Raw genomic sequence first — 25992 nt, forward strand, 5'->3', positions numbered from 1 at the left:
TGCCACTGGAGATACATGACTGTTCTAATCGCCCCAACTCTTTAACATACTCTGTATCCATGTCCTGTGTTATATGGTTTTTCAGTTCCTCCAACTAAAGTGATGGAATGTTTTTCATTACTCTTGACTTTGGTTTCATCCATGTGACTTACCTTGACCAAAAGAATGTCAGCAAATGTAATGGCCCCAAAGGCAGGATAATCACTTAAGCAGTTGGGCTACCTCTCTTATATTGTGGCCATTTCTATGAGAAGACCAAGTCCAGGCAGGCCCTCTGATTCCTTGAGGAAGGTAAGAAATACATGGAGCCAAATCAATCCACAAATGCCTGAGGAGACCCATTTAAAAGCAACACAGCCTTTCAACCAAGCTCTCTAGATTGGCTGACCTCCAGACAAATGAGAGCTGTATGAGCTAAATAAATGCCTATGATACATCCTATGGAGATTTTGTTTGTTTTTTTGTAACTATATTGTAGCAATAGCAAACTGATTCAGAAGATGATAAAGATAATAGCCAATAGTTATTGAGTAACGTGTCAGGAACTATGTGCTAGGAATGATTTTACATGGACAATATTATCATACCCTTAAAACCATCATATGAAATAAACATCATCTCATGTCTATTCAAAATGATAAACTAAATACAAAGCTCATACTGCTATCAAGTGGAGAAATCAAAATCTAAATTCAGGCACTCTGACTCCATAAATCATGATTTTTAACTACCATGTTAAAAATAGCAGAACATTGCTGAAAATAATACTGTATAATTATATATTGCTCTTGAAAATGACATTAAAATATTCAGTGGTCTTTATAATAATCAGAATCTACATGAGCATCACTAAATCTGAAAAAGATAATTGATTACATTAATGCAAGACTTTCTGGGAAAGGGTGGATTAGAGAAAGTGACTTAGGTTCAAGGTTCAAGTTAGATATCCTATTTTCTACCCTAACTAAGTCTTGGCATGCTGATGCTAATGTTTATCTATACACTGAAAGATGACAAGATTTACAAAGCAGGATCAAAATCCATCTATTCAACCAAAGACATGAGAAGAGATGGAAAGCCTGATGCACTTGTCCAGTCAAACTGTAAACAGAAAGAGACAAGACAGTGACTAGTTAGCCTCTAGCAGAGTAAATGTAGTGGATGATGTGGCATGCTGCCAGGGTCCTCCTTTCAGAACCAAGACACTATTCCTCTCACTGTCAGTAGTGTCTGTGGCAGACAGCTCACAGTTAAGTCTCTCCCTGGGGAGCCATCTTGTTCAGGATTGCACCGTCTCTCCAACAGCTACATCCAATGACTGGCTGATAAAGTGGTGCAAAGACCTGGAAACATGGCTCTGATGGCAGCAGACTCTGAAGGGCCATTTCCAGATCCAGCACTGCCATAGCTTCTGGTGAGGATTCTGTGACAACCACATCAGTTGCACTTCTCCATCTGCCCACCCTGCTTCCCAATGTATTGTTCCCATATACCTCCTGCTCAAAAGTCTTTGCCTTTCTGGGAATTTAAAACATCAGAATGTACTACCACATGAAGAAAGGAAATGAAAGGGGGTCTTTCATTTGTGTGCAGTGTGCACAGGAAGTGAAAGAGGCAGGGAAAGGCATAGGATCCAATCTTTAAGTTACAACGTTCTCCTGCTAATAAACATCCCTCAATAGGGCCCAAGCTGTCTATTAATCCTTTCGTTTCAAGAGTTGATGGATCTTTCAGAAAGTTCCAGTAGAACAACGAAGCCACTTACCTAAGCAAGAAACTCCAAGAAAAGTTAAGACATGCTAATGAAACAGTGGAATAGCAAAATAATGCTAATATAAACAACAGATACAGTTTTTCAGGTCCAGGACTAAATCAAATTCTTTGTATTCCTAAAGCCTATAATACTTAGCATTTGTAGTTGTTTCATAAATACCTATCAAAAAAGGGATGTATTTATTTCTACAGATGATAGTTCAGCTTAAAAGAAGAAAGGCATGTAAAACATCACAGCCTTGCATTCCATAAATAACAGAACTTAAATCAGCCCAGCTATACAAATACTAATCACTTTCTTAAAAATATTTCTCAAAATATTTCTTAAAAATAACTGTTATTTTTAATTTTCCAATTTTATCAAGAGGCGTATCTTTCCTTCATGTCAGTTCTTTTTTTAAAAAAGTGTATTTTGCATTAAAATGTGTCTTCTTAATTTAAGAAAAGGAATTTTGAAAGGATCTCTCAATTTCTAATAAATATATACCATGAATTTAAGCCTTAGAACATTAATAAACAATCAATAGAAATCATCATATACAACAACTAAGTAGTCAGTTATTATTTCTCCCAATAGTATTTGCATTTAAATCATATTTCAATATACTTACTTTGAGGTGAGGTTTTGGAAGACTGTCTGGCCTTTCCAGAATCCCTAAGTCAAACCCACGTGGCTACGGTTGATCCTATTGTTGCTTTAATTCACTCTTTAACACAACTTCATAAACAAAAGGAAATAATAAGAAACCTACTTGAGAAATGGACCTTTAAGGTTACATTCCTTAGAACACTTTCAAATTGATAGGTTGTAAATAATGATAATGATATTTCTGAAAATAATTATAGTAATAATGAGGCTGGTATTTACTGAGTACCTACGATAAATCATGGCATAGAAAGTGCTTAACATGAATTATCTCATTTAATTATTTCAACAGTCCTATAAAGTAGATATTTTTAGTATCCAGTATTCATAGGAAACTAGGGTTCAGAAAAATTAAATAATATGACACAGCTAGTAAGTGACTGAACCAGAATTTGAACCACAGAGTTTTAGCAGATTCCAGGAATTGTGAAACCTTTGAGGTCAAATATTATATCTTACGTATTTCTACATCCTAGGAATTATAACAATACCTAGCATGTATCGGGGATTTAACACATTTATGTGAAGCAAATGCTTTGTTTGAAGAAATTATCAACAATAAAATAATACAAAAAATAAATTGGTTAATATAGTTCAAATATAAAAATGCTCCTTTTTCACATCTGTGCTAGTAGAAATCTCGAAGAGTTTGACATGTTCCTTATATAACATCAGGTTACATTAGCCAAAATCATTTGTGTATAAAATGATAACATTACAAAACAATATTTTATAACAAATGTGACAATATGTGTTTTTCTCATATAATAGGAACAAAGCCAATGGAACATATTGAAACATATCTCAAGGCAAAATACTTTGATTCTCTCTGATTTAAGGACTCTTTTGTGCTCAGAACCTCTCATGCTGAGTTGAGATTATACCCTTTGCATTTAGAGATTATGGAGAATGAATAACTTATCAAATAAGCTGAAATACCTCTCAGATATGTAAAGGTCATTCTAATGTAAAATGACAACCACCCACAATGCAAAGTAACCCCCAGTGCAGGTTTGGCCCCAAGACACTTCACACCAACAACACCTCTCAGCAAATACTGAGCAACACTGAGATAATAAGACTTGTCAGGGAAAACAAACATCTCACAGACAAAAAGAGTCACTTTGTTAGTAACTGTCCAACTGCGACATCCATAAATTTTATCCTGGGGTATTACTAAGCTAATCATAGTCTCCATTCAACTATCTGCTGCTTTAAGAGTGGCATATCATACTGGGAGGTTTCAAGGAATTATCTGCATCTTCAACATCCTCTTGAAATGAAAACTAAAGAAAGCTGAGGAGTTGCTTTCTCTTATCAATTATTTTAACTCTCTTTTCTCTCCCTATGCTGAATGAAGAGTGTTACACTGATGTTACAGTCTGCCTACTGCAATCATTTTACAAGATACCGAAGACAGGCTACTGGTAATATTAATTTAAAACATTATACCATTTATCTTTATTAATTTCCCCATGACATTCTCTTTTTATCTTCGGCAAATTTTACAAATTGAAGAGGGGCAGAGACAGTGTATTTCAATCTTTGAAAGACGTTACAAAAGGAGGCCAGCCCTGAGAAGCCCTGGTAACGACAAGCAAGAAAACAGCAGCACACTGAACAAAAGGCTTCAGCGGGGGCACAGCACTATAGAAAGGGAGAAAAAAATCTCATGGACTCCCATTGGTAGTAAAGTAACTATGAATTATTCATTCAGTTGTTTCAACAAATGTATATTGAAGCCTTGCCAGATGCCAAAATATAACAGTAAACAATGTAATTGTGATAAACAACCAGCCATTATCCCTGTTGTCATGGAGCTTAGGGTTTGGGACGCAAAGTGGTCAGGCACCTATCAAACACAAATAAATATAAGTGGAAAGCTATGATCAGAAAGAAAGGTTCATGATAATAGGAGAACAAAATATGGTGAGTGACAGTGTCAGGCAGCCAGGCATGCTGCCTGAGGAAATAATTAGGCTGAGATGTGAAGGAAGAATAGGAGCTAACTAAACAGTTCTGTTTATGTGAACATGATGGAAGAACAGTCGGGCACAGGGAAGAGCATTTGGAAAGGTTCTGTGTCAGAGGGAGAAGGAATATACATGGAATTGAAAGAAAAGAAGGCTGGCATGGCCAATGCAGTGAAGTGGAAGGGAGATGGAGCAGGATGGTGTGAAAAGGTAGGTAGAAACGGCCCTCACTTTGCCCTGTAGCTCCAGGATATATTTTTTTTAATCCTAAAAGCAATGGAAATCCACTGATATGTTCCCAGGTAGAGGGAAGAAGGTGTGTAGCTGGTTAAGATACAACTGAATTTTGAAAACCTCTCTCTGCTACAGTGTGAATAGATTATGGTTGGTACGAGTAGTTGCAGAGAGAACACGTAGATTATTTCAGCTCTTGTGGGATGAGATGACTACCTCAGATCGGAGAGGTGGCTGATGAGGCAGGCAGAAGTGAAGAGATTTAAAATATGTATGTATATGTAAATACATATATATAAATACACACATATGATGTATATATGATGATCTAAGGGGCAGTACATAGACCTGATGCGGGAGGAAGCATAAAACAGCAAGGCTGATAATAGGTTTCTGAATTTCACTCATGGGTCAACAGAAGTATCTTTAACTGAGAAAATGAGATATGGAACACTGGAGAGGGCCAAATGTTTGGTAGGCTAAGCGTGAAGTCTGACATGCCCTTAAGACATCCAGGAGGAGACTTCAGGTAGACAATTAGTTGTGTGGGTCTCCACCTCAAAGGGAAGGCAATATACATTTGAAAGTCTTCTGAGTATAGATAGGAATTTGGTAGTCTTCTGTGTGTTGTGTTCCAGCTGATAATCAAGGTAGGGCATTTTTTTTCCTTATAATCTTGGTTTCTAATATAGAATTTATAAATCTAATACTTATCATTTAAGTACCATTTACTTAACTTTAATCTTTAAAAACTTAATATTCTTCTGCTTCAACTCACTCCAAACACCATTAAATAGAGCCAGGCAAGTAGGCATCTTCAGCACAGAGGGTGGTGGCTGCGGAGCCCAGAGGCCCAGGTGTCGGAGCCCAAGATGAGTGAGGAGGGTGTCTGATGTAGGGGCTGGTGGGAGTAGTGGCCCTAAGTCAGATATTACAGCCCAGCATGGTGAAGAGGTTTTTCACACAAGTGCAGCCCTGGCACAGAGCATCAAACTCCAAGAGGGATGAAGATGACATCTGCACATGGGGGATAGAGTAGCTCTCTGCAGGATGCCAGACCCCAAAAAGATGCTAGAATATGGGGACAGAGTGGTCCTCTGTAGGATGCTATACCCCAAGAAAAGTAAGAAGTGCTTCCTCACAGGCAGAGTAGGGACAGCCCAGACAGGGTTTCAGAGCCTAGGTGGAATGAAATGAGTCTGCATACCAGGGAAGGAGCTCAATGTAATCCACAAAGGCAAATGAGAGCTCCTTGAAATAAATGGCTAAATTTCAGTGTTAGGGCAAAAGATGTAAAAGATAAAACTAGAACAAATCATTGGCCTGCAAATAGTGCTCAGAGAATGATGAGAAATGTCAAAAAGATTTTAAAAAGACATCTCAAAGAACTGAATGAATCTGGGTAATTCTGAGTATCAGAAGAAACAGTCATAGCAATGGATGGTAACTCATTGAATAAAATAGGAATCTGATGGCACTTACTGACCAAAAGAAGCAAGTAAATAAATTGAATGCTGAATGAACAATGGACTATTTGCACAGTCTCGAGTATCTCCCCTCAAAATGCTTCTTAATTACTAAGGGAAGAAAAGTCTGGCCAGGGCCACCTCTGTCAAGTGAACCATGTTAACTTTACCAAAATTAAATTTATTGAAGTATAGTTGATATACAATATTATACTGGCTTCAACTATATGACATAGTGATTTGACAGTTATCTACATTATTAAATTTTCACCCCAACTAGTGTAGTTATTCTCTGTCAACACAAAAAGATGTTACAGAACCATATATTCTCTACATTGTACTTCCTCCCCACAGCTAATTTATATTATTATTGAGATTTTGTGTCAGTAACTAACTTTCAAATGGCTTAGGAAAATGATGTTATTTTTGTACAACACATTTTAACTTTTCTCTAAGTTTGAGGTTGTACTTCTTGAAGAGTAGCAGATCATCTAGAATTTATGTGAAACCAGTGGTGAATAGTAGATTTTTTTGTTTATTTGAAAAAGAGAACAGAAAAGATTATCACAATGAAATAAAGAAATACTGTGCTTCTATATTTCTTTAGCTTGCCATTTAACCAAAAATGCTTCTGAACTAGTTTTTAAAACATAAAAAATTTGACCTGAGAAGATAATGAAGAGTATAAGCCATCAAAACACAGAAACCTATTCCAATAAAAATAATGCACTTGATTTCTATCCTTGTGGTCCAAAGGGTTACTGTCACTAGTATTTCAAGTGTTACTTAAATCTGGCTCCTAATATTGAAAATCTGTGTTGCCAGAATTTTAACGCATATAACATTACCATTCCTTTTTGAGAGTGCCTCTGGAAGAGCACATAATCCAAGATGTGAATAAAGGATTTACTAATTAGAGATGCTCTCAAATCAGAATGAACCATTGAATTAATCATTAGGTTTTTATAACTTGAAAGCCCTTTATCTTCAATATAACCCCTTAAGAATGTGATGTGCCATCTACTTTTCTTTACCCATGTTCTACTGTTGGATATCTGATTGCCTAAAAAGATGCGATGAACATATTTTAAGATGCTTCTCTTCTCTCGTTTATATTTATTAATCAATTTCTATCATCACCCTCATAAACAAATTCAGCAGGGTTAGGATCCTGAGGCCTAAATCATACTAATGCTTCTGCTAGCCCTTAATGAACTGCCAAAGCAGAACTCAGTCGTTAGAGTAAAATGGTGTAGTGAAGGAGCTGACCACCTCCTAACATTGTTACGCTACCTTTTCATATTACAATCCCAAAGCTTCACGCCTTTGCAGAAAACAAATGTGTGGAGAGAAAAAGTATGGGAGTAAGGGGAGCTGAGATAAAACTCTTAGCAAAAGAAAACCATCGACACAAATGTAAAATAAATGTGAAATCATCATGGCAAAGACTTATTACTATTATTAGTAGTAGTAATAGTAGTAATTATTATTATGATGTCAGGAAATCCATCTGTAGCCTTTTGATTTTACAGTTTGCACTAAAACCACTAGACATCTGACCTCTTCTTGAGATTAAATAATAAACAGTACATGCAGAATAGGAAGAAGAGCAATGTGTAAATGGTATTTCTTTAGCCCACATTCATCACAATTAATGGTATCATCTGTAATCTGCCGTGGGTTAGCACAACTAAATCCCTCAAATTGTGGCTCCATCCCCCACATAATTTCTTTGCGCATCCATTCACCCACATAAGCAAATCTACCCTGCTCGCATGTCGCATCCTATTTTGTTGAAGCTTTCTCTTAAGAGGCATTCCCAAAAAGGACTGTAAAAGCCCATCATTTCTCCCTTTTCAGCTCAACTCTCTGTAGTAATGTCCACCATTGTCAAAGTCCCAAAAGGAGTCTGGGTTACCTCCTCCCAAAGAGCCTAGAATTTCATGCCCCCCTATTGGCTTTACCTCACAAATAATGAAACCTCAAGTCCCAAAAAGGCTTTGAGGCTCACTATGTCCACTGAAGTCCACTAAGGCTATTTTTGCCCCCTCCATTGAAGGTATGCTGTGCCCTTTTGATAACACCAGGCTGCTCCAACACAGTGTGATTTTGTTAGGAGCTTTGAAATATTGAAAAAAAAAAAAACTACCACAAAAAGCACAACAACCTGTTGTGCTTTCTACCAAATAGAAGGGCCTACCAGTACCTCCTCTTGTCCTTAAGACAGCATCATTTGTCTTTCACTAAATATTCACCATATAGTTCAAATACCAATCAGGGTATGTTAGTGAAATAACCTTTTCAGATCATATTTACTACCCTCACTCTCCCAAATGAGACAATAGGGGGCCTTTTGGTATCTGAGTGCGTGTTACGATTACCCATCCTTTCTGAATACTGAACACTGTAATTGGAGAAACTGTTGTGTGTCCAGGTTGATCCTTTCTTGTCTCAGGATGATTTTTACCTCCAAATACCTGGTCCTTTTGACCAACACCTGTGTTTCTTCTAGTCAGTCGCACATATGTATTAATTCTCAGTGAGCAAAGTTCAGTCTCAAACTGAAAACTACTTTTTTGCACATATGCCTAAAAGGTTGTTATGTTCATTTTCTGCACTTTAAAATATTCTTGTCTTTAATCTATGTTCTTAGTAAACAACTGACATCAGGTTAAGAAGAAGGAAGAAGTCAGACAAGGTGACAGAGAGAACACTTGCAATAAAACACAGCAAAAGAATATCATGCTAATAAGTTAACCCCCTACTAAAGTGAATAAATCTTTTCTGTGACCCTTTTCTATATTATTTCTGTGACATAATCACTGCTTGTCCTAAAACCTTATAGTTAAATTAAAATTAGCAAATGTTTATTGAGTGCTGTAGTAATTTCATGCTTTCAGTCACAATAGCATGGTATTTTATGGTTGCATTCACTCATTCACCTCTTCATTCCTGACAACATATGTTGTATGCCTCTGATGTTCCAGACAGGTATGTATATAAAGAATTATCGTGACTTAAAGGCCTTTGAGCAGTTTGGACCAGGACCAAGGGGAGTAAAAAGAGCGTACCATCAATTCTGCTTGGTTGAGTAAGGAAAAGCTTAACAGAGGAGAGCACACATGAGATTTGGTCTTGCAGGATGAAAGTCTTAGAGTCTATCAGGGGAACAATAAGAAAGAACATTTCAGGCAGAATGAAAAGTTTGTGCAAGGAATGAAATAATGAAGCCTGTTCAGGGAACTGTACACAATTCCACATACTTGAAGAGTCTCAGCCGCCACAGATTTTGGTGTCAGAAAAGCTGAATTTGAACTTAGCTCTGGCATTTACTACCTGTGTAATTTGAATCAAGTCACTTAGCTATTCAATACCTCAATTTCACTCACTTGAAAAATGAGAATAATAGTATTCAATTCAGGTGATTTTGTAAAGTTTGAATAAAGTATGGCCTTTTAGGGAGTCCTGTCATGGTTCCTGGACCCTATAATTACAATTGCCATCCACATTGTCATCACGATCGTTGCTGTTAGTATAGGGGGAAAAGGAAATAATGCTGAAGAGGTGAGCAAGGATCGAGTCATAAAGGGCTGTGGATGTCTGCTAAGAAATCTGATCAGCATATTTCTAAATGGTAATTTCATTGATAATAACCTTTATCAAAACTGAATGAAATCTACCCTTAAGACTTACCATTCTTTATCTGCACAGTTTAACCTTCCAACTATATTTCTTTATCTTCAATACCCTTAATGCTCCCTTCTTTGTCACATTCTTTCTACTGGCACTTTTCTTCTATGTTTAGCCATTTAATTTTAAGTGTTTTCCAAAGACCCACAAGTTCATTTTCATTTGCATCTTCACTTGTAGTCATTTCTGTGAAAGAGGAATTAAACTTTTAACTTGACACTTTTATCTTAAAACCTTCCAAAACTCTTTTCTTCAAACATAATTTTCTCATTAAACTCACTTGCTTAAATGATAAGCAGTTACAAAAAAGGAAAAAAACACTCATTTATCCACATGCTTTAATGGAGCTATAAGACTGACATAACCATATTAATTATGGGTTATATACAGAGCTCTCATTATATGTTGTCAAAAAATGTTTTTTTATTTAAAAAATTTATCCTATAATTTAAAAGTGTAGACAGATCATTTGGTTCAGATTGCTGGTCTGAACAAAAAAAGGAGCTATGTATGGAAGCTATCAGTAAGATATTTTAAGCATGAAAATGAATGGAGTCGAAATAGCAACCTGTGCAAGTATATGTTTTTGATGTACTTCAAAGGAGTTATTTCCAAAACTCTCATCAATGATATTTGTATTGCCAAATCCCTCCTACTGAACTAGCAAAAACTGAAAAATTCACCAGACATAGATGTTTGAAGAAAAATATATAATCTGAAATAGTTCCACTTTGCAAACTGAATATATCAGAATATTACCCTATAAACTTTTTTACAGTAAAATAATTTTTCAAAAAATTTTAAAAAGAGCTTTTTATTCAGTTTAAAAGGAATGAACATTTAAATATAAAGGAATTTGTAAAGTAGGGACATTTTTAACATTTTTATTGATATATAATTCATAGTATTCACCCATTAAAAATGCACAGTTCAATAGTTTTAGTATATTAAGAGAATTGTGCAAGTATGACCAAAATCCTAATTTAGAACATTTTCACCACACCATTACCCTGTACCCATTAAAGTCACTCCCCATACCTGCCCCAGCCTGAGCCACAGGCACTCTTTTCTTTCTGTCTCTATGAATTTGCCTAATCTGAATATTTTGTATAAAGAAATCATATGATAAGTGATTTTTTTGTGACTGGCTTATTTCACTTAGCATAAAGTTCTCCAGCTCATGCATTAGGTAACATGTATCAGTACTTCATCCCTTTTATTGCACAATAATATTCCTCTGTGTGGATATAATACTGCTTATCCATTCGTCAGTTAACGGACATTTGGGTTGTTTCAGCAACTTATTATAAATAATGCTACAATGAATATTCAAGTACAAATTTTGTTTGGATATGTGTTTTCATTTAACTTGGTGTGTATATAAGAGAGGAATTGCTGGGTCATACGATTAACTCCATTTTAGCCTTTTGAGAAACCGTCGTGTCTTCCAAAGTGACTATACCATTTTACATTACCACCAGGAATGTGTGAAGATTCCAATATATTCACCAACTTGATAGATTCTGCATTTTTATTATAGCTATCCCAGTGGGTGTGAACTGGTATCTCATTGTGGTTTTTGATTTGCATTTCTGTAATGACCAATAATGATGAGAATCATTTCACATGTTTATTGGCTATTTGTTTATCTTCTTTGCAGAAATTTCTATTCAGGTCCTTCGCCCATTTTTTGAATTGGGTTGTTTCATTACTTAGTTGTAAGAGTTCTTTATATATTCTGAACACCTGTTCCTTATCAGATAAATGATTTGCAAATATTTTCTCTCATCCTGTGGGTTGTCTATTTATTTCTTAAAGATTTCATTTGCAGCACAAATGTTTTTATGATATCCAATTTACCAATTTTTTCCTTTGTTACTTGTACTTTTGGTATCGAATATATGAAACCATCATCTAATCACAAATCACAAGGATTTACTGCTAAGATTTACTGCTACTTTTTTCTTTTAAGGGTTTAAAGTTTGGCTCTTAATTATGTATACATTTTGAGGTTTTTGTTTTGTTTTGTTGATAAGGTATAAAGAAGGGGTCCAGTTTCAGTTTGTGTGTGTACATATCCAGTCATTCCAGCACCATTTGTTGAAAGACATCATCCTTCATTAGATTGTCTTGGCACTCTTGTCAAAAATTAGCTGACCAAAAGTGAAAATGTTAATTTCTGCACTTTGAATTCCAGTCCATTGATTTGTATGTCTATTCTTAGTCTATTACCACATGACTTTCTAATAACTATAGCTTTGCAGTAAGTTTTGAAATCAGGAATTTTAATTACTCCAACTTTGTTCTTTTTTCAATATTATTCTGGCTATTCTGGGTCCCTTGAATGTCCATATGAATTTTAGAATCAGGTTGTCATTGTGTGGAACAAAAAAGAAAGAAAAAAACAGGTTGCTGGGATTTTGACAGAGGTAGTGTTGAATCTATAGATCAATTTGAGTACTGTCATCTTCACAATATTAAGACTTCTGATTCATGAACATGGACTTACTGTCATTTATTAAGAACTTTGACTTCTTTCAACAATGTAGTTTTCAGCATTTGACTTCTTCCAGCAACATAGTTGAAAACTATGTTGAAAGCCTTGAGCTTCATTAAATGTATTCCTAAATACTATGCTATTTTTGGTGCTTACTGGAAATAAAATTATATTCTTAATTTCATTTTCATATTGTTCATTCCTTGTGTGTAGAAATAGAATTGATTTTCATATATTCATCTTGTATGCTACAACACTGCTAAACTCATTTATTAGGTCTAACAGGTGTTAGTGAATTCCTTATGATTTTCTATAAACAAGATTATGTCATCTGTGAATATAGATAATTTTAGGTCTTCCTTTACCATATGGATTCCTCTTATTTGTGTTTCTTACCTAATTGCTTAGGGCAGACTCTCCACTACAATATTAAATGAAAGTGTCTAGAGAAAACATCTTTGTCTTTTATCTGATCTCAGGAAGAAAATATTCAGTCACTCACCATTTAGAATAATTTTAGCTGTAGGTTTTTTGTAGATGCTCTTTATCATATTCTGGAAATTCTCTACCATTTCTAGTTTGTTGTGTACCTTCTTCATAAAAGGATACTGGGTTTTGTCAAATGACTGTACTGTATGTATGGGGATTTTGTCCATTTGTCTGTTAATAAAGATGGTGCATTACATTGATTGCTTGTCAGATGTTAGACTACTCTTGCATTTCTGGGATACATCTCACCTCTTTATGTATATTATCATTTTTATATATTGCTGAATTAAGTGTGCTCTTGTTAAATATTTTTGTGCCTATATTCATAAGGGATAGTGATGTGTAGTTTTCTTTTCTTGTGATGATTTGCCTGGTTTTGGTGTCAGAGTAATATTGACCTCATAAAATTATCTGGAGAAGGTTCCCTACTCTTCTATTTCTTCTTGAGTCAGTTTCAGTAATTTGTGTTTTGCTACAAGTTTGTCCATTTGAGCTAAGGTATTGAGTTTGTTGGCATAGAGTAATAATATTTGTAATATTCCATTATAAACTATTTTAATTCTACAAGGCCAGTAGTAATGTCCCATTTTTCACTCAAGATTTTCATCATTCAAGTCTTCTTTCAAATTTTCTTCAATTTAGCCCAAAACTTGTCAATATTGTTGATCTTTTCGAGGAACCAACTTTTGATTTTGTTGATTTTCTCTATTATTTTTATATTCTCTGTATCATGTATTTCCTCTCAACCTTTATTATTTCTTTCTTTCTACATGCTTGGGTTTAGTTTACCCTTCTTTTTTTCCCCTAGTTTCTTATGTGGAAAGTAAGATTATTAATTTGAGATCTTTCTTCTTTTTTATAGCAATAAATTTCTCTCTGATTACTGCTTTCCCTTTACCCTGTAAATTGTGGTATATTGTGTTCTGCTTTCATTTACCTCAAGGTATTTTCTAGTTCCCCTGGTGATTACTTTTGTGACCCATTGATTATACGAGTATGTTTTTTAATATCCACAAATTTCTGTTTACCAAATTTCCTTGTTACTGATTTCTAATTTCACTCCATTATAGTTGGAGAATGTGTTTAATTGGATTTCAATCCTTTCAATTTAATGAGATTTGTTCTATGGCTTAAGTTGGCAATAGACAATTGAAAACTTAGATAAATTTAAAATAAACTTTAAAAATTGTTTCAAAACTTAAAACAATGTAGCAATACTATTTACAACAGTGCCAAGAACTATTATTGCTTTTGATAACTTTGAATGAATTAATGCTTGTAAAAATGAATTATGACTTAAATACCTAAAAACCTATCTTTTCTAAATCTTACACTGACATCATCCTATTCTTTACAGTTAATGTTGCCTGTATTTTCTCTAGGACACTCTTACTTCTTGTGGAGCAGACAGTAAACACAAATTTATTCATTATTTTAAAAAACAATATTGGCTTTCCTTCCAAATTCTTTCACAAGACATTAAAGATTTTCAAGGATCAGTAGCAAAGGAAATGTGAGAACAGTATTGAAAGTGCTGTGATTTATTGGCAGGCTAAACTGGCTACAACCATATTTGCAGCTCCATCGACATATAATTCTCTCTCTTACCCCCACATATAGGCATTCCCCTGCCTAGCATATAGTGTATATTCAGCAATAGACTCTTAATTTTATTGTTTTCACAAAGCCAGTATTATACATACTATAACCAATTGGGGAATTTCTAGAATACCCGTGTGTTTTCATATAAAAAGAAGAGAAGACCTCTCTCTGGTTGGACCTCCAACTTCCAGGGCCATTCAAGAATTTGGAACTCCAATCAAATGCCACAATTAGAAACAAACTATAACAAAGTGATAAGATTTTCCAAAGAGAAGAATGCACAACAGGGTGGCTAGCAGAGGTCAGAATGGTAGAAAATAGGTATAATAAAGATCAAAAAACAAGATGGTGTGTATTTTAGAACAGAAATAGCAATAACTTCACATCACAAAGTCTAACTCTTACAGAAAAGATAAGGAATACAGGAGAATGAATTCATACAAAGTAACTTGTATGTGATGAGACATACTTCATTGTAGCATATATTAACAGCTCTTATTAATAAATTATTCTATGTGCAGTACTAACAAATATGACACATATTTCTTAGGTCCTGCATTTCCAAATATATTGAAAATTGTTGATTGTTCACATACCACACCTCTGTATGGTTAGCATCAAGATAATTCATTTTTATTGCTAACCATTCTTCTCTGATCCTGGATCATTTGACTAACTTTTGTGTTCTATCATAATCCATTAATCTCTCAATTTTACTTGTATAATTCCTCAGTGAGTCTCCAAACTCTTATATGTAGCTCAGAAATTTTTATACTTCATAATAATATCAAACTTTTGTAGATATTATCCCAAAACATATTAAATTCTTTAAGGAAATCAACACTGACAAATATACATTTTACTCATAAATGCTCTTATACTACATATTAACATTAAAAGAGATGGTACATGTAAAACATGACAGGCTATAGATAACCCAGTTTCTTAATAAATATTTGAAAACATATACAAGTGATATGACAACTACCCATTAATTTTGTCAACATCTGTAAATTAAGCATGGTTTTTATCTGTTCATTATAGCCTTCTGTGGTTACTGGCTGAAGTAATGACAAATATATAGGAGAAGAATTTAAAAGGAGAGAGTTGGTATAACTAGTAATTAAAGTTAATATAAAATTGTTATTAGGTCACAGAAGATTTTTCTAGAGGGTAGATATGTGTTTCCAAAAGCCACTCTGAAGAATAAATGAAAGAGTCTTTGCTGCTATTTATCAAAAGGCTAAATCCTATTAAATGGGATGTCCCACCACCTCCATGCTCTTCCAGGTAAAGAGAGGTGAGAAATGGAGAATTACTGGATTTGGCTACTTACCCTATAGCAGTGTTTCTTAATCTTAGCTGCTTATTGGAATCATGAGATGCTTGATTCCCATTCCCACAAATTCTGATAGAACTGGCCTGGAGCACAGATTGGCACTATTTTAAATTGCCCTATTGATTCTAGAGCAGTCAAGGTTGAAAGACACTGATCTATAGAAAAGTAGAGACAGAGACAAACATAGTAGTAGCAATAGAGATACAGAGACAGATATTTTTTCCTATAAGCAAATACACATTCACACACACACACTGACAAATCATTCTTTCTAATCCCTCACTCATCTCTGACAATGATCACACTAAAGCCCTTTTATTTCTTGTCTAGGAAAGATTACTAGAGGCTGTGGTCCCCCGAGAGACTTTGGAGAATCAAGAGGTAAGCAAAGGAGACGATGAAAGAGAAAAACAAAGGGAGAGACAGAGACAAAGAAATTGCCTCTGTCTTGCCTGTGTTTTCCTATGTACTTTCATGTTCACATTCTGTGATCCAACAGGACAAGATCCCACCAGAATATTAATATGTTCCAGAATCTTTGAATGTGTTGGATTTGCTTTCTCTTAAATACTTTTATATTTTCCTCCCAAATGTGATCTCCTGAAGTCTATAGATCCTACTCTTCCTGTCACTAATCTAGATTTTCTCATGTTTTACTTATTTTCCAAATTCAAAATATTCTCAGCTGTGTGCTCTCAAAAACTACTTTGAGCTATCTATTGTGAGTCTAACTACTTTGCTCTAAACACTTTTTTCTTGGTATTATTAATGTAAAATTACATGAGGAACATTATGTTTACTAGACTCCTCCCATCACCAAGTTCACTGTCCATCAGCATAATAAGATGCTGTAGAATCACTACTTGTCTTCTCTGTGTTGTACAGCTCTCCCCGTGCACCCCCCCCACACACATTATACATGCTAACCGTAATGCTACCTTTCTTTTCCATCCCTGCCCCCACTTATCCCTCCCTTCCCACCCATCCTCCTCAGTCACTTTCCCTTTGGTAACTGTTAGTTCATTCTTCAGTTCTGTGATTCTGCTGCTGTTTTGCTTCAGTTTTTTCTTTGTTCTTCTACTTCACAGATGAGTGAAATCATTTGACACTTGTCTTTCTCCACCTGGCTTATTTCACTGAGCATAATACCCTCCAGCTCCATCCATGTTGTTGCAAATGGTAGGATTTGTTTTCTTCTTATAGCTGAATAATATTCCACTGTGTATATGTACCACTTCTTCTTTATCCATTTATCTACTGATGGACACTTAGGTTGCTGCCATTTCGTGGCTATTGTAAATAGTGCTGTGATAAACATAGGGGTGCATATGGACCTAACAGACTGGGCTCCTGCATTCTTAGGGTAAGTTCCTAGGAGTGGAATTCCTGGGTCAAATGGTATTTTTTTTAAGGAACCTCCATACTGCTTTTCAAAATAGTTGAACTAATTTACATTCCCACCAGCAGTGTAGGAGGGTTCCCCTTTCTCCATAACCTTGCCAACATTTGTTGTTGTTTGTCTTTTGGATGCCGGTGATTCTTACTGGTTTAGGTGATATCTTAATGTGGTTTTAATTTGTATTTCTCTGATGACTAGCAATGTGGAGCATATTTTCATGAGTCTGTTGGTCATCTGAATTTCTTCTTTGGAGAAGTGTCTGTTCAGATCCTGTGCCCATTTTTTAATTGGATTATTTGCTTTTTGTTTGTTGCAGTGTGTGAGCTCTTTATATATTTTGGATGTCAACCCTTTATTGGATCTGTTATTTATGAATATATTCTCCCATACTTCAGGATGCCTTTTTGTTCTATTGATGGTGTCTTCTGCTGTACAGAAGCTTTTCAGCTTGATATAGCCCCACTTGTTCATTTTTGCTTTTGTTTCCCTTGCCTGGGGAGATATGTTCATGAAGAAGTCGCACATATTTATGTCCAAGAGATTTTTTCCTATGTTTTTTTCTAAGGGTTTTATGGTTTCATGACTTACATTCAGGTCTTTGATCCATTTTGAGTTTACTTTTGTGTATGGGGTTAGACAATAATCGAGTTTCATTCTCTTACATGTAGCTGCCCAATTTTGCCAACACCAGCTGTTGAAGAGGCTGTCTTCAACATTTTCCCATTGTATGTCCATGGCTCCTTTATCACAAATTAATTGACCATATATGTTTGGGTTAATATGTGGACTCTATTCTGATCCACTGGTCTGTAGGTCTGTTCTTGTGCCGGTACCAAATTGCCTTCATTACTGTGGCTTTGTAGTAGAGCTTGAAGTTGGGAAGTGAGATCCCCCCTGCTTTATTCTTCCTTCTCAGGATTGCTTTGGATATTCAGAGTCTTTTGTGGTTCCATATGAATTTTAACACTATTTATTCCAGTTTGTTGAAGAATGCTGTTGGTATTTTGATAGGGATTGCATTGAATCTGTAGATTGCTTTGGGCAGGATGGCCATTTTGATTATATTAATTCTTCCTAGCCAAGACCATAGGATGAATTTCCATTTGTTAGTGTCCTCTTTAATTTCTCTTAAGTGTGTCTTGTAGTTTTCAGGGTATAGGTCTTGGTTAGATTTATTCCTAGGTATTTTATTCTTTTTGGTGCAATTGTGAGTGGAATTGTTTTCCTAATTTCTCTTTCTGCTAGTTCATTGTTAGTGTAAAGGAATGCAACAGATTCCTGTATATTAGTTTTGTATCCTGTAACTTTGATGAATTTGGATATTAGTTATAGTAGTTTTGGAGTGGAGTCGTTAGGGTTTTGAAAGTACAATATCATGTCATCTGCAAGTAGTGACAGTTTGACTTCTTCTTTACCAATCTGGATGCCTTCTGTTTCTTTGTTTAATCTGATTGCCATGGCTAGGACCTCCAGTACTATGTTGAATAACAGTGGGGAGAGTGGGCATCCTTGCCTTGCTCCCGATCTTAGAGGAAAAGCTTTCAGCTTCTCGCTGTTAAGTATGATGTTGGATGTGGGTTTGTGATATACAGCCTTTATTATGTTGAGTTTCTTGCCCTCTATACCCATTTGTTGAGAGTTTTTATCATGAATGGATGTTGAATTTTGTCGAATGCTTTTTCAGCGTCTATGGAGATGATTATGTGGTTTCTGTTCTTCTTTTTGTTGATGTGGTAGATGATGTTGATGGATTTTCAATGTTGTACCATCCTTGCATCCCTGCAATGAATCCCACTTGGTCATGGTGTATGATCCTCTTGATGTATTTTTGAATTCGGTTTGCTAATATTTTGTTGAGTATTTTTGCATCTACATTCATCAGGGATATTGGTCTGTAATTTTCTATTTTGGTGTGGTCTTTGCCTGGTTTTGGTATTATAGTGATGCTAGCCTCATAGAGTGAGTTTGGAAGTATTCACTCCTCTTCTATTTTTTGGAAAACTTTAAGGAGAAAGGGTATTATGTCTTCTCTGTATGTCTGATAAAATTCAGCAGTGAATCCATCTGGTCCAGGGGTTTTGTTCTTGGGTAGATTTTTGATTACTGATTCAATTTCATCGCTGGTAATTGGTCTGTTTAGATTTTCTGTTTATTCCTTGGTCAATCTTGGTAGGTTGTTTTTTCTAGGAAGTTATAAGTTTTTTTGGTTTTCCAGCTTGTTAGAATATAGGTTTTCATAGTATTTCTGTGGTGTCCATTGTGGTTTTTCCTTTCTCATTTCTGATTCTGTCAATGTGTGTAGATTCTCTTTTTCTCTTAATAAGTCTGGCTAGGCACTTACCTATTTTGTTTATTTTCTCAAAGAACAAACTTAGTTTCATTGATTTTTTCTATTGTTTTATTCTCAATTTTATGCATTTCTTCTCTGATATTTATTATGTCCCTCCCTCTGCTGACTTTTGGGCTCCTCTGTTCTTCTTTCTCCAGTTTCAATAATTGTAACTTTAGACTATTCATTTGGGATTGTTCTTCCTTCTTTAAATAAGCCTGGATTGCTATATACTTTCCTCTCAGAACTTCCCTGGCTGTGTCCCACAGATGTTGGGGCTTTGTACTTTTGTTGTCATTTGTCTCCATATATTGCTTAATCTCTATTTTAATTTGGTCATTGATCCATTGATTATTTAGGAGCATGTTGTTAAGCCTCCATGTGTTTGTGAGCCTTTTTGTTTTCTTTGTACAATTTATTTTTAGTTTTATACCCTTGTGGTATGAGAAGTTGGTTGGTAGAATTTCAATCCTTTTGAATTTACTGAGGCTCTTTTTGTGGTCTAGTATGTGGTCTATTCTGGAGAATGTTCCATGTGTACTTGAGAAGAATTTGTATCCTGCTGCTTTTGGGTGTAGAGTTCTATAGATGTCTATTAGGTCCATCTGCTCTAGTGTGTTGTTCAGTGCCTCTGTGTCCTTACTTATTTTCTGTCTGGTTGATCTGTCCTTTGGAGTGAGTGGTGTGTTGAAGTCTCCTAAAATGAATGCATTGCATTCTATTTCCTCCTTTAATTCTGTTCATATTTGTTTCACATGTTAGTGCTCCTGTGTTGGGTACGTATATATTTATAATGGTTATATCCTCTTGTTGTACTGACCCCTTTATCATTATGTAATGTCTTTCTTTATCTCTTGTTACTTTCTTTGTTTTGAAATCTACTTTGTCTCATACAAGTACTGCAACACCTATTTTTTTTCTCCCTATTGTTTGCATGAAATATCTTTTTCCATCCCTTCACTTTTAGTCTGTGTATGTCTTTGGGTTTGTGTTCAGTCTCTTGTAAGCAGCATATGGACGGGTCTTGCTTTTTTATCCATTCTATCAATCTGTGTCTTTTGACTGGTGCATTCAGTCCATTTACATTTAGGGTGATTATTGAAAAATATGTACTTATTGCCAATGCAGGCTTTAGATTTGTGGTTACCAAAGGTTTAAGGGTAGCTTCTTTACTCTCTAACCATCTTACTTAACTCTCTTAGTGAGCTATTATAAACACAGTCTGATGATTCTTCATTTCTCCCCTTCTTATTCATCCCCCTCCATTCTTTATATGTTAGGTGCTTTATTCTGTATTCTTTTGTGTTTCCTTTGACTGAGTAGTTGATTTTATTTTTTGCCTTTAGTTAGTATTTGGTGGGTCTCTGCTTTCTTTGGTGTGATTTTATTTTCTCTGGTAACATCTATTTTGCCTTAGGAGTGCTTCCATCTAGAGCATACCCTTGAAAATATCCTGTAGAGGTGGTTTGTGGGAGGCAAATTCCCTCAACTTTTGCTTGTCTGGGAATTGTTTAATCCCTCCTTCATATTTAAATGCTAATCATTCTGGATACAGTATTCTTGTTTCAAGGCCCTTCTGTTTCATCGCATTAAATATGCCAAGACATTCTCTTCTGGCATGTAAGGTTTCTGTTGAGAAGTCTGATGATAGCCTGATGGGTTTTCCTTTGTAGGTGACTTTTTTATCTCTCTGGCTCCCTTTAATACTCTGTCCTTGTCCTTGATCTTTGACATTTTAATTATTATACGTCTTGGTGTTGTCCTCCTTGGGTCCCTTATGTTGGGAGTTCTGTGGGCCTCATGGTCTGAGAGACTATTTCCTCCCCCAGTTTGGGGAAGTTTTCAGCAATTATTTCTTCAAACACTTTCTATCCCTCTTTCTCTCTCTTCTTCTTCTGGTACCCCTATAATGCAAATATTGTTCTGTTTGGATTGGTCACAGAGTTCTCTTTATATTCTTTCATTCCTGGAAATCCTTTTATCTCTCTCTGCCTCAGCTTCTCTGTATTCCTGTTTACTGATTTCTATTTCATTAACAGTCTCTTGTACCTTTTCTAGTGTGCTCTTAAGTCCTTCCAGAGATTGCTTTATTTCTGTATTCTCCCTCCTGACTTCTTCCCTTAGCTCTTGCATACTTCTCTGCAGGTCTATCAGCATGGTTATGACCTTTATTTTGAATACTTTTTCAAGAAGACTCATTAAATCTATTCCATTAGGCCCTCTCTCTGGGTTGTCTGGGTGGTCTTTGACTGGACCAGATTCTTCTGCCTTCTCATGGCAATAGCAGAAGTCACAGGTAGGTGGCATGTGTGTCAGCTGGGAGAACAAAGTCCCTTCCTGCTTGTTGTTCACTGTGCCCTTATCTGCAGCCTGCACTGGTTACCCGCACACCTCAAGGTGGTACCTGGGATCCCCTGAGCTGCCCTGGGTGGGGCCGCCTTCAGGCTAGCCTAGAAGACTGAGGGAGTTTGCAGCCACACTGGGTCCCCTTCAGGCCTCCTGGGCCTTGCTCCAGCTTCTGCTGCCTGTGCCAGTTACCCACGCACCAGGAAGCAGTGTCTGGGATCCCCTGCACTGCCCTGGGTGGGGCCACCTTGAGGCTAACCTAATGTACTGTGTGGAGTCACAGCCCTGCTGGGGGTGTTCTCCCATGAGAACAGTGCCCCTTCGAGCATCCTGGGCCTTGCTCCTGCTTCTGCTGCTCGTCCTGGCTAGCTGTGTGCTGGGAAGAGACTGTATGGTTTCTGTGGTCAGGCTGTTCCAATTTGCAGCACCGTCTGGGGGGAGCGAATGTCAGGCTGCTTATTGCTGTGAGGGGCTTTGGGGCTGTTTTCCCAGTCAAGGGGTTAGGGGGCCCAAAGTTCCTCAAAAATTCCCAGCCTGCTGGGTTGAGTATGCTGGGATGATTTTGTTCAACTGTTGAGCCCCTGTCCCTTTAAGACTTTTAAAAATTGCCTGCTTTTCTTTTGTCCAAGGGGAACCGGCTGTGGGGACCCACTCACAGTCTCTGTCTCGGATTTTCCGTTTCCATTTCTCTAATATCTAGCATACCATGCAATGTGTGTCTGTGCTCTGGTGTGGATGACTAGGGCTGGTCCTGGGCTCCCTCTCCCTCCCCACTCTGACTCCTCTCCTCCTGCTGGTGAGCTGGGGTTGGGGGAGCACTCGGGTCCCGCCAGGTCACGGCTTGTATCTTACCCTCTTCATGAGATGCTGAGTCCTTGCAGATGTAGATGTAGCAGAGATGTTGTCCTGTATCTTCTGGTCTCTCTGTTAGGAGTAGTTATATTTGTTGTAGTTTCAAAATATATATGATTTTGGGAGATTTCCACCACCCTGCTCATGCTGCCATCTTGAGCCCTCCCCCTGCCCTAAATGCTTTATCAATAAACAGCACATTCTTTCCCTCAGGTCTTAAATATGCAAAGCAAAGAAAAAAAATTGTTTCCTCAGCCTCCCATATCTCAGTTATGCAGTCTTTCACTTTAGCTAAATATTTCATTCTATCCTCTAGTGTCATATTTCTAGTTACAGCAATCATAAAGGCCACCCATTATAATTTGCTTCCTATAATTGAATGTAACTTAGGTTTTTCTAATCTCTAAATTTAAAAAAAAAACAGACATTTACCTAGAAAAGATTTCATCCATATCAAGGGATATCAGTTCAGCCAGCAGTCTCCATGGAGCTTTGAAAATATAGAGCCCCATTCATGACTACTTTCTTACCTCTTAAATGTTGGCTATCACCTCTTTTTGTGATTGCATGCTGACTGTCCCTAATTAAATTACTAGTGGCTGGGTGTTTCCCCAGAGTATCCTTTGATTAGCAATTACACTTGTGTTTTTGCTCAACTGCCAAAAAATTAATTTGTTGAATGTGGAGTTTTCCCAAAATATACTTCAGTGACTCTCAATTACAGGTCTTATACTCAACAGTAATATCTGCTTTCAACAATATTAGATATATATGTTTGTGTATCTTTAGCCACTACTTACAAGCCTCAGTTTTCAAATCGCATTTATATCTAATCTCTGTTGATATGAGCTAGTGAAAGTTTAAGGAATTAGGCATCAAGCACTCTAAGTTGAATCCTGAATCACCAACTAATTAGTTGTCATATCTTTGGAAAATTACACAGCTTCTTTGAAAGTCATAGTTAACTTCCTCAACATTACTTTACTGTCACTGATAAAATCTTAAGGAAAATATACAGGTTAAAATATTTTATAAGCTGTAAAACACTGTATAAATAGCAGGCATGTTATGGGTTGAGTTTGTTCTCCTCAGTCCTTGTCCCCACTGCAACAAAGAATACAAAGTCAGAGACACACTAGCAAAGCAGAGCAAAAGTTTTATTTGAATACACCCCAAGGGAGGAGGAGTGGGCCAGAGTTAAGGTAGACAAAGGCCCCAGACCTTTAGGGGAGGGTCCCTGACCCAGCTGCAGCACTTCCTTGGATTGACAAGATGAGGTCATTTGGCTGACAGCTCTAGTTACAGACCCATTCCTCTTGGTGAGCATGTCTTTTCCCAAAATGCCCACAGAAATGCCCATGGGGTCAGGGAGGGGAACAAAACTGCAATTTTGTTTTAATGAGATTATGATGAGATGTGGTTTGGGCCGTTCTTAGGTTTGGCAGAGTTCAATTGCGCCCATGTTCGGACCTGGTCGGGACCTCTTTGGCCTGGTCCCAATAGGCAAGAAGTTATCTCCCTGCAAAGCCTTTGTTCTCTTCCCAGGGAACCCCCTACCTGGGCGGTTTGGGTAGTTTTTTTCCTTGAACCCTATCTGGGCAGTGGCTTCTTTGGGCCTTATCTTCCCCTTTCCTGGGTGCTCATGTCTATCTTTCCATCTAACAGGTATTTTATTTTGAACTTTTTTATCAGCCCTGACTTTTCCTTCAGAATTAACAGTAGTTATAATATTCTATAAGTTGAGAAGTGTTTTCAAAGACTTCTCCAACTCCCCTTCTGTCAAAAACAATTTTTCTTTACTAACTTAAACTCATGGTCATATCAATACACAGAGAGCATATTCAGGGATAGTACTGTTTTGAGGTTAATTGCATGGGTACTGGGACAATAATGCCCAGATGAAATCCCAGCTCCATGAGAGGATTCTGGGAAGATGGCCGAGTAACAGTTTCCAATGATCACCTCCTCTCACATACACACCTTGGCAGCAACTACATGTAAAACAACTCACTCTGGAAACAGTCTGAAGACTGGAAGAACAGATTTCCGCAGCCAATGAAAAAGAGAAGCCCACATCAAAAAGAGTAAAAGGGGCAGAGCTGTGACTGAGATCCAAACCCTTCCCTAGCCCCAGGCCACAGGCAGGAAGGAGCAAACACTAAGGAGTGAGAGGATAAAACTCTGCACCTGGCATGGCTGGCCCCGGGGGGCCTGCACTGGTAAGACAAGATCCCATAATGTGTGGCTTTGAAAATCAGCAGGGCTTAACTCCAGGAGCTTTGAAAACCAGTACTGCTTAATTACAGGAGAGCTGCACGTCCATGGGGGCCAGGTCTCCACTCTTGAAGAGCCACCACAGCACAGAAGAAGCAGTTTAAGAAGGGTCTGGGTTATACAAGGAGGAGATTTAAGGACTAACTTTGGGAAGCATACCAGAGGCACACAGCTAGACACACTACCAGTACAGTACACCTGGAGTAGATACAGCCAAACCTTTCAGGCAGCTGGGCATCTCTGGCAGCTGAGTTTGGAATAAGTTCTCGCAACCAGTGGGCCCACACTACTCCAGCCAAGCTGAGGGCTAGCCATGGATATCAGGCTGCCTTCAGTAGCTGTAGCCAAGCCTTTCAGCCAGTCACACCAAAAGCCAGCCCTGCAAACCAGTACACCTGCAGTAATTGCACCAATCACTGGTGACAGCTGGGAGGAGGGCTGGCCTTGCCCACCAGTCATCAAGCAGTCACAGCTCAGCCAGGACAGAAGGGTGCACACATCCCATAAAAGGGACACCCCTGGAGCTCCGGGTTCTGTTGATCAGGATTAATGCACTACTGAGAACCACAAGGTGCCTATTACATAAGGCCACTGTCTTCAAGACAGAGCTGATCTACCTAATACATAGAAGCAAACACAGAAAACCAGACAAAATGAAGCAAAGGTTCATGTTGCAAATGAAAGAACAAGACAAAATTCCAGAACGCAAGTCAAAGTAAACAAGAGATAAGTCTTCCTAAAGAGTCCAAAGTAATAGTCAAAAATATCCTCATTGGACTTGAGAGAAGAGTGGATGAACTCAGTAAGAACTTTGACACAGACAAAATATAAAAAGGAACCAGTCAAAGCAGAAGAGGGAGTCAAAAGCAGATTAGAGGTTACATTAGAATGGATCAGCAATATGAAAGACAGGGTAATGGAAAACAACCGAGCTGAATAGCAAAAATCAAAAAAGAATTTTAAAAATGAGGAGAGGTTAAGAGATCTCTACAACAACTTCAAGTGAAACAACATAAAATTCTCCAGGACCAAATCAGGAAGAAAAGAAAATAAGAATTTTTTTCTTATTTTCCAAATTGGTAA

The sequence above is a fragment of the Manis javanica genome, chromosome 9, assembly GCF_040802235.1.
Source record: "Manis javanica isolate MJ-LG chromosome 9, MJ_LKY, whole genome shotgun sequence".
In the NCBI taxonomy this organism is placed as follows: Eukaryota; Metazoa; Chordata; class Mammalia; order Pholidota; family Manidae; genus Manis; species Manis javanica.